This window comes from Bidens hawaiensis, unplaced genomic scaffold, assembly GCF_021521415.1.
Source record: "Bidens hawaiensis isolate Kalapana, Puna unplaced genomic scaffold, B.hawaiensis_p1.1 tig00028088_1, whole genome shotgun sequence".
NCBI lineage: Eukaryota > Viridiplantae > Streptophyta > Magnoliopsida > Asterales > Asteraceae > Bidens > Bidens hawaiensis.
This window is the reverse complement of record NW_027494574.1, coordinates 92,212-101,646: the sequence shown is the minus strand read 5'-3', so window position 1 is coordinate 101,646 and position 9,435 is coordinate 92,212.

Here is a 9,435-nt window from a genome sequence, read left to right as displayed (position 1 = left end):
TGAGTTAATAATAATTTGGGGATTGAAGAGGTAAGTCCTGCAAAGCCCGGTTGGACCCGCAAGACACACCTTGAAGAGGTACGTCTGCGCAAAGACCAGCTGGTTCCGCAGGACCCACCATGCTCAGAGATGAAGACCTTACACGCAGTAAGCCAGCTGTTCCCGCAGGAAAGCCTCCCTTGGTACAGTACCCTACCTGTTCCCGCAGCTGTTGGTACAAGCCAAGAAGGAAGGCTACCCGCACTAACAGTAAGGCTACAGGCATAAGGCACTAACTCATATTTCAGCAATGTCACCTGAGGAAAGAATGAGCAAGGCGGGAATATTCCCGCCTAAAAGAGCTAGTCTGTACGCTTCTGGAAGATCTTTTGTACTATACCTGCCAAGGTATGGACAAAATAGACAAGATCTGACAAAAGCAGCCCATGAACTAATCACAGGGTGACAACTCACCGACAATAGTACGAGGAGGAGCACGCTCCAGTACAAAATGTCACTATCAGCCGCTGCCTACCCACCAACTCCCATCGTGGCACGTACGTAGCCCGTAGTTGGTGGAAAAGGAATATTATATACAGCTGGCCGTACCTGCTTGGAAACCTACCTTCGGCTATAAATACTCCAACACCTTGGAACGGTATCATCATCTTATCTTCTCTAGCTATTTCTCTCAATATACACTTATATTCAGTGCAATCTAGTCTGATTCTCACGCCGGAGGGTGGTCACAAGGAGGAACCCCCCCCCCCCTTCTCAGTGACGAGCTCACGGTGTCTGTTTTGCAGGTCGAGAAGAACAACCATCTTTGCCAGACCTAACCCTCGTGGGAAACATCTACTTAACCCTAAAATTATCCGTAATCTGCCGGGGACATTTAGTGTTTCTTCAGGGATTTAGGAATTAGGGTTTATGATTTGGATTTTGGGAATTTGGTTTGTGTTCATGTTACCAAATGTATCACTAAAACTAGAAGGGTAAAATTGTCTTTTCATAATAAAATGAAGGGAAAATCTCCAAAATGTATATTATATCATTTTTTTAACGGCTAACAAATCCTTAAAGTGAGTTAATGACGAAAATCATTACATCAGGATACACTTGTTTTCTAACAAGGTAAAACCATTATCTAAGCCGTCGACGTCAGTGACTACTTCCTCGAAGCCATGAGAGTATGGTGTGATAAAATTTGTTCAAGTCAAGGATTGAACTAGTGATCACTGCCTACTCACAATTAATATCATTAGATATCACATATAAACATCGGATTTCACGGGTAAAACTGTAAGATCTCACAGATTATGTTGTCGGATCTCACAGGTAACAATGTCGAATCTCACAGATAAATCGTCGGATTTCACAAATTGTACAGTCGAATCTCACATATATTGTCAAATCTCATAATATAACCTGGTGGATCTCACAAATAATACCGTCTAATCTCACATATTGTACAGTCGGATCTCACATATAATATCGTCGAATCTCACAAATAATAATGTGTGTTCTCACATATTATACCGCCAGATCTCACAATTAGCACTAGAAGATCTTACGATATATATCACAGATCTCACTTATAATGATGTCGCCTCACAATAAATATTGTCGGACACAAGATAGTAACATCATCTCACAACAAATAGTATTGACGGTTTATGTGCCACGTGACATAATATAACTTTTTAAAAAAAGACAACGTCTTACAATACAAACATGACGGGTCTAACAATTTCAGGGAAAAAAACATTTTGGTAACTTGTTAATTCAAAGTCAATTAATAAACTTCCTGCAAAGTCTCTTATCCATTCTTTGGCGCGAAAATGTTCATCAACCGTTAGAAAAAACATTGATCAAAATATCATAATTTTGCTAAAAAAAATCCATTGTAAAATGGCGCGTAGGTCGTTAATCGAAGCTCTAATTCTCAACAAGACATGTCGAATCTCGCTTGATCGCACGTCTGTTCAAACACCTATATTAAATTCGACATGTAGGCGCAGAATCATCAACAACAATAAATATTTCTGTTCGGGAAGACGAATTGATAATTCGAGTAACCGTGTTTGTGAAAAAAATGTAGAGAATATGAAGACTATATCAGGTCATGACTCATGACATTTAAGTTTTTAACCATAGGTTTAAATTTTAATATGATTGCTCAAATGTTTGTGTTTGTTGTTCCTTAATTTTATGTATACATATATTTTGTTTCAGACACAAATAATAATAATAACATGGTGTATGGAAGTACAGCGATTGATGGTTCAACCAGTGAGTGGCTCACTCTTAATGAAAAGGTACCAATAGTTATAGGGATGTAAATGAACTGAACATTCAGCGAACTGTTAGGTGAAAAGTTTGTTTATATATGTTTGTTTAATAAACCAGGAATTTCGTTTGGTTAGTTAATTAAGTGAACGAACATGAACAAGAAAGTTTGTTCGATATGTGTTCGTATATGTTCATTATGTTTGTTTGTTCATTAAAGGTATTTAATATTTTTTAATGACTTTCTTAATCTTATCATACTTTTTTAATGACCTTCTCAGTGACGAGCTCACGGTGTCTGTTTTGCAGGTCGAGAAGAACAACCATCTTTGCCAGACCTAACCCTCGTGGGAAACATCTACTTAACCCTAAGATTATCCGTAATCTGCCGGGGACATTTAGTGTTTCTTCATTGGCGCCATCCGTGCATTAAGCTAGAACTAATTCTTTTTCTCAGTTTTTTCAAACTTCTGGAAAGATGGTTAAGGTTACTCCGATGCCAAGGCCACCGAGTGACCAAGAAACTCCGGTAACCACAACCCCAGCTACTGGGGGGAACACCGGTGAATACACGGTTTTTACGAACACTACCCCAGCTACCCAAGCCGGGGCAAGTACAGTAAACAATCCTCCCCTGGAATTCATTGATACCCAGGTGGAGAAGCAACAAACGAGGCTTCCCCGCCAAACACTATATCAAGTTAAAGCTTGGGCGGAAGCACGTCAGAAAGAATTCCAAGCTGAGTTGGATGAACGTTTACGTTCACTCCAACAGGCCAACGACGAATTCGGAAGCACTCGACAACAGCTCAACATAAGCAATGATTGCGAGTATTCGGATGACGATTGGGAAGAATCTGACAGTGACGCAAACCCTCGTCATAAGGCGAAAGGGAAGCGTAAAGAAGCAGACTTCCGCTCGAAAAGAAGTTTTGGAGAAACTTTCAAGCCAAAGAGCACGGGGGGAAACCCACGTGACTTCTCCAAAACTTTCAGACCGACTGTTGCAAATGCGGGAACGTCCAAGTTTGCAAGAGACATTGCGGAAGCAATCGCTCCAAAGAGTGCCAAACAGATGTCCAACATAGGCACTTACGACGGTGTATCTGACCCGGACGATCACTTGAACAGATTTATAGCAGGGGCAACCGTCAGCAATTGGACGGAACCCACATGGTGCTACATATTCCAGATGACGCTCATCGGGGCATCCAGAGCGTGGTTTGATCGTCTACCGGTCCACCACATCTATGATTGGGCAGACTTCCAGCACAAGTTCAGCCAGCACTTCAGTCAACAAAGAAAATATACTGAAGAGCAGTGGACGATCCTCAACTACGTCAGAGAGGAAGACGAATCTTTGCTAGACTTCATCACTCGCTTCAACTCAAAGAAGCTAAGTCTGGGCACCATCAGTGAAGATCTTGTTCGCGCCGCTTTCATCCAGGGCGCTGAGTACCCAGAGCTTATCCGCACGTTGACGGGTAAAGATGGCATGCCATCCACGTGGGATGCCATCATGACGGCAGCTAAACGCTTTGCCGAGACGGAGAAGCAACTGGGTAGAAATCTTCCCCAGAGCACAAACCTCTACACGCAGAGGACAAGAGAAAATAACGTCCGTACCGCCCGACAAAATAAGAAGAGGAAGCTTGGTATTTAGCAGTCAAGGATAAACTTTGACACCTCATCCAGCTCTCGCCCTCTCTTAGGCGGAAGGGACAACACGCACTCATCAAACAGGAATCCCAGATGGACGCCACTCACCAAAAGCGTCACCGAGATATTTGCCACCGAGAAACTCCCATGGCCAAAGGCTCCAATAATCCGACAGCGTCATAACGCTGATCAGAGCAAATCCTGTGACTTCCACGGGACCAAAGGCCACACCACAGAGGAATGTACATCTTTGAAGGATATTGTCGAAACATTTGTCAAAGATGGAAAACTTACACACCTCGTGGCGTCGATCAAGAACGGAGGGAGGAACGACAATCGGTACAAGGGCAACGGACGAAAGCCCGTCGACATCAGCATTCACATGGTTCATGGCAGCGTCAGAGGAAGAAAACGACGAACAACAGAGCCGAGTGCATGGAAGGAAGCTGAAGTGCGCTTCCCGCGTGTGCCAGGGGGGCCCAACAAAGAAGGCCCCATAGTCATTAAAAGCCAGCTAGGGTACTACATCACCTCCCGCACTCTTGCTGATAACGGCGCTTCGTCAACGGTCATGTATAGGCAGTTCTTCGACAAGCTAGACGGCGAAGACAAAGAACGCCTAGAAACGGTTTACGCCTCGATGGAAGGGTTTGACGGCAGCACAAACACCCCCTTGGGTATCCTATCTTTCCCCGTCACTCTCATGGACGAGAAATACTCCCGCACAGAAGACGTGGACTTCGTCGTAATGAGGAAGCCACACCACACATACGACATTCTCTTCGGGAGAGATGGGATGGCAAGATTTAATGCCGTGGTGTCTTCTGTCCATGGCATGATGGGATGGCCAACAGCTGAGGGTGTCGCGATGATCACGGGTATTCCCCAGGTATGCATCGCATCTGTCTCATCTAAACCCAAACCAAAGATGGCTAAACCGACCATTACCGAGCCAGAAGAATGGGCCTTCAATGGCAAATACCCTGACCAGGCCGTCACCATTGGCCCAACAATCACTAATCCCACACGCACCTTACTCAAACGCTTATTGCAAAAAAATGCTGACATCTTCGCGTGGACACCAGCTGACATGACTGGTGTACCCCGAAGTAAGGCGGAGCATAAGCTCAAATGTGACCCGGCTTTTACGCCAGTCATACAAAAGCGTCGCGTAATGGGTGCGGAACAGGCTAACGCGTGTAGAACCCAAGTCAAGGAACTCCTTGACGCAGGCATCGTACGCGTTAGTAAATATCAAACATGGGTTGCAAATCCCGTCATGGTACCGAAATCCAACAAACAATGACGCATGTGCATAGACTTCAAAGACCTAAACAAAGCATGCCCCAATGATTGTTACCCGTTACCCGAAATTGACCTTAAGGTAGATTCGTTAGCACTGTTTCGCCTTAAATGCTTCCTTGATGCGTATAAGGGATACCATCAAATCCACATGGCCGTTGACGATCAGGACAAAACCGCATTTCGGACGCTCGATGGCACATTTTGTTATCAAATGATGCCATTCGGACTTAAGAATGCCGGGTCCACATACCAACGCCTGATGGACAAAGAGTTCCATGCCCAAATCGGGAGGAACTTAGAAGTTTACATGGATGACTTGGTCATTAAAAGCCTTGAGCCAGAAGCGATGTTGAAAGACATCGAAGAAACTTTCAACACGCTCAGACGGATAAACATGAAGCTCAACCCGAGCAAGTGTTCATTTGGGATGGAAGAAGGGAAGTTCTTAGGAGTCATCGTCACCAAAGATGGCTTCAGAGCGAACCCTGAAAAGGTCGAAGCCATTATGAAAATGGAATCACCTACTACCATCAAACAGGCTCAGACACTGAATGGACGACTAGTCGCACTTAACCGCTTTTTGGCAAACCATGCGGATAGGTCGTTCCCATTCGTGTCAACATTTAGAAACTGCTTAAAGAAAACGCACTTCCGCTGGACACCAGAAGCGGAAGCAGCTTTTCAAGAGATTCAGTCACGCTTGATCGAACTCCCAACACTCACAGCACCAGAAGTGGGGGAGGAATTAATTCTCTACCTCTCCGCCACAGACAGAGCAACGGGGCAGTCTTACTAGTAGAACGAAAAGGCATCCAGATGCCCATCTACTATGTTAGCCGCGTTTTAACAGACGTAGAAACCCGGTACTCTACCCTGGAAAAATTAGTCTTGGCGCTTGTACAGGCTTCACGCAGGCTAAGACGATATTTCCAAGGCCACCCAATCATCATTCTCACCAACTTCAAACTTGCAAACGTTCTAGGCAAACCCGAGTTGTCAGGGCGCCTAGCCAAATGGGCAATTGAATTGGGAGAATACGCGATAAAGTACAAGCCAAGACCAGCCATAAAAGGCCAGGTCTTGGCCGACTTTATCGCAGAAGTCCCCGCTTCGCGGGAAAAATAGTGCCAGGAAGAGGCTCAACCCTCTCCAGCACAGGACATTGATGATGTCTGGCGACTCTATAGTGATGGAGCAGCCAACAACGAGGGTTCAGGCGCAGGGTTGAAACTAACTAACCCAGCAGGCCAAGAGTACACTTACGCTATTCGGCTGGATTTCCCAAGTACGAATAACGAAGCGGAGTACGAAGCATTCTTGGCCGGATTAAGAATTGCACGTAAGATGGGGGTGAAAAACTTGGAAGCCCACATGGATTCCATGTTAGTAGCCAACCAAATAAACGGGACGTACACGGCCGTGAACGACACAACGGCCTTGTACCTCGCACAAGCAAAAATCCTTATGCGCGATTTCAACGATTGCAAAGTTATGCACATCAAGCGAAGCGAAAACAAATCTGCGGATGCGTTAAGCAAGCTTGCATCGTTAGCCTTCACCCACTTGGGAAAGGACATCCGCGTTGAACTCCTTGGAGCACCATCAGTCCCGCACAAGGAAATTTGTGTCATCCAAACCGGCACGGAAACATGGATGACACCAATCATAAATTACCTTGCGGCGGTATACTACCAGAGTCAAAGACACAGGCAAGAAAGATACACTGTAAATCACTGAACTATCAATTTGTTGATGACATACTTTACAGGCGTAACTTTCTTGGCCCACTCCTCAGATGCGTTGACGACCAAGATGCCGATTACCTCCTAAGGGAAGTACACGAAAGCATCTGTGGAGTACACGCAGGTCCACGCGCAGTTGTAGCTAAGCTAAACACCGCGGGATACTTTTGGCCGGGGATGCATACGGATGCACTGGCCTACATCAGAAAATGTAGGTCCTGCCAGCTCTACACACCCAACACGCATCGCCCGAAGAACGAACTTGTTCCAGTCACTTCTTCATGGCCATTTCAGAAGTGGGCCATCGATGTGACAGGCCCATTTCCCACAGCAGCATGGAACGTTCAGTTCCTAGTGGTAGCCATCGACTACTTCACCAAGTGGATAGAAGCAAAACCCTTAGCCCAAAGAACCGCAAAACATATCAAAAAATTTATTTGGGAATTTATTATTTGTCGTTTTGGACTCCCACAGAATTTGGTGAGCGATAACGGCACCAACTTTGCTGACCAGAAGCTACAAAAGTGGCAGAAAGAACTTCAAATCACCCACACCTTTACCTCAGTGGCACACCCGCAGGGTAATGGTGAGGTGGAAAGAGCAAACAAGAGCATCGTCGACGGCATAAAGAATTGGAGCATAGATCCGGCTGGGTGGACGAAGTTCCACATGTCCTTTGGGCGAACAGAACGCTAAAAAAGGCAAGCACGGGCGAAACCTCGTTCAGCCTCACCTATGGCACTGAAGCCATGGTCCCGGTCGAAATTGGCCTACCCTCACCAAGAGTCATAACTCAACCAGAAGACAATGATGCGGAAAGACGGTTAGACCTTATGCTAACCGAAGAACGCAGAGACTTAGCCGCAGTGCGTGAAGAGAACTACAAGCGACAAATGCAAAAGTACTACAACACGCGGGTAAAACTCTGCAACTTCAATGTCGGAGACTACATACTGCGTAACAACGAGGCTTCGAACCAAGAGCGCCCAGGAAAGCTGGCCCCGGTCTGGGAAGGGCCATACATCATTAAAGAAGTTTTGGGAAAAGGCGCATACCGGCTCGAAAGGCTCGATGGCACCCCCATCCCAAGAACATGGAATGGAGCTCAATTACGCAAATGTTACATGTAGATAATTCCAAACTTGTAAAGAAAAGGCCTAGAGCCACTTCTAATGGAAATGATTTTCCTTTATCATATTGTGTTGATAGCCTTACCTTTATACTTATGAACTGACCACACTGATATGCCGGTATTCACCGCATAAATAAGTGTAGGAGGAAGTAAGTCGTTGCGTGTGGAAAGCGGCACAACCCGCATAAACACAAAAACAATAAATATTTCTAAGGAGAAGATGAGGAAAACCTTCACGCAGGTCAGATATAGGTAAAGTTTGATCATCCTACTAAGTGAAAGTGACGGTTCTACCCGCACAATCATTGTAGAGGAAACAGAACATTAACCTATTATCCAACACGCGTCAAAAGGTTAACTTATTCAAAACACTTAGAAAATTGCTAAGTTAAACTAAAATATGCATGAGCAAATCATATAATGTTTACAAGGCAAGGCGTTAACAAAATATTTATATTCACAATAAAAATTCAAACATTACAAGAATGGCTAGGTATCTACCCGCCTACAAAAATACAAATCTATCCTAACGGTTGGAAGGGATCTAAAGGTTCAAGCTTCAGGATCACTCCCTCCAAACCCACTTGAACCCGCACCATCAGTTGGCTGTGGCGGTTCAAGGAAAGCTTTGAGAACAGCTAGCCCGTCATCAGCAGCCGCAATTTCGTTCACCTTCTCCACAACCGGATGCGGGAAGGCCGCATACTGGTTCACAGCTTGGTCGTAGGCAGCTTCAGTGTCTACATCGTGTAAAGGAAAGTTGGAAGGCGGGATGCCCTTCTCTGCAAATCCTAGACCAAGCAGGAAACCAGCCTTCTCCCCGTCCTCATGAGAAGCGTTGAGGGCTGCACTCATGGCATCGTCATAAGATGTGTTAGCGAAAATCCGATGCACAACCTTCAAATATATATATATATATATATATATATATATATATATATATAACTTTTCTAAGTATAAAGAAAAGCGTAAAGCAAAAAAAAAATGGAGCTATGCATACCTGAGGCAACGCTTCTCGCAGAAGCCACTCCTTATTTGTCAGAGCCTCTTGAAGGGTAGCTTGAGCTTGATCGCGGGCGCATTCGGCTTCATTCTTGTTGAGGTTGGCAAGCAACACATCCTTAGCAGCAACCTCTTCAACGCCCTTAAGCTTGCGCTCAGTGCGATCAAGCATACCCTTCTGATCCAGGAGCTCTTGGAGCTTCTTGGCATCTTCTAAAGCCAAAGCATCATGAGCCTGCTGAAGCTTCTCTAGTTTGGCTTTGAGCTCTTCGTTCTCAGTGCGCAAAGGCTCAGCAACGGCTTCAGCTTTGGTGGCCCTCTCGGTCG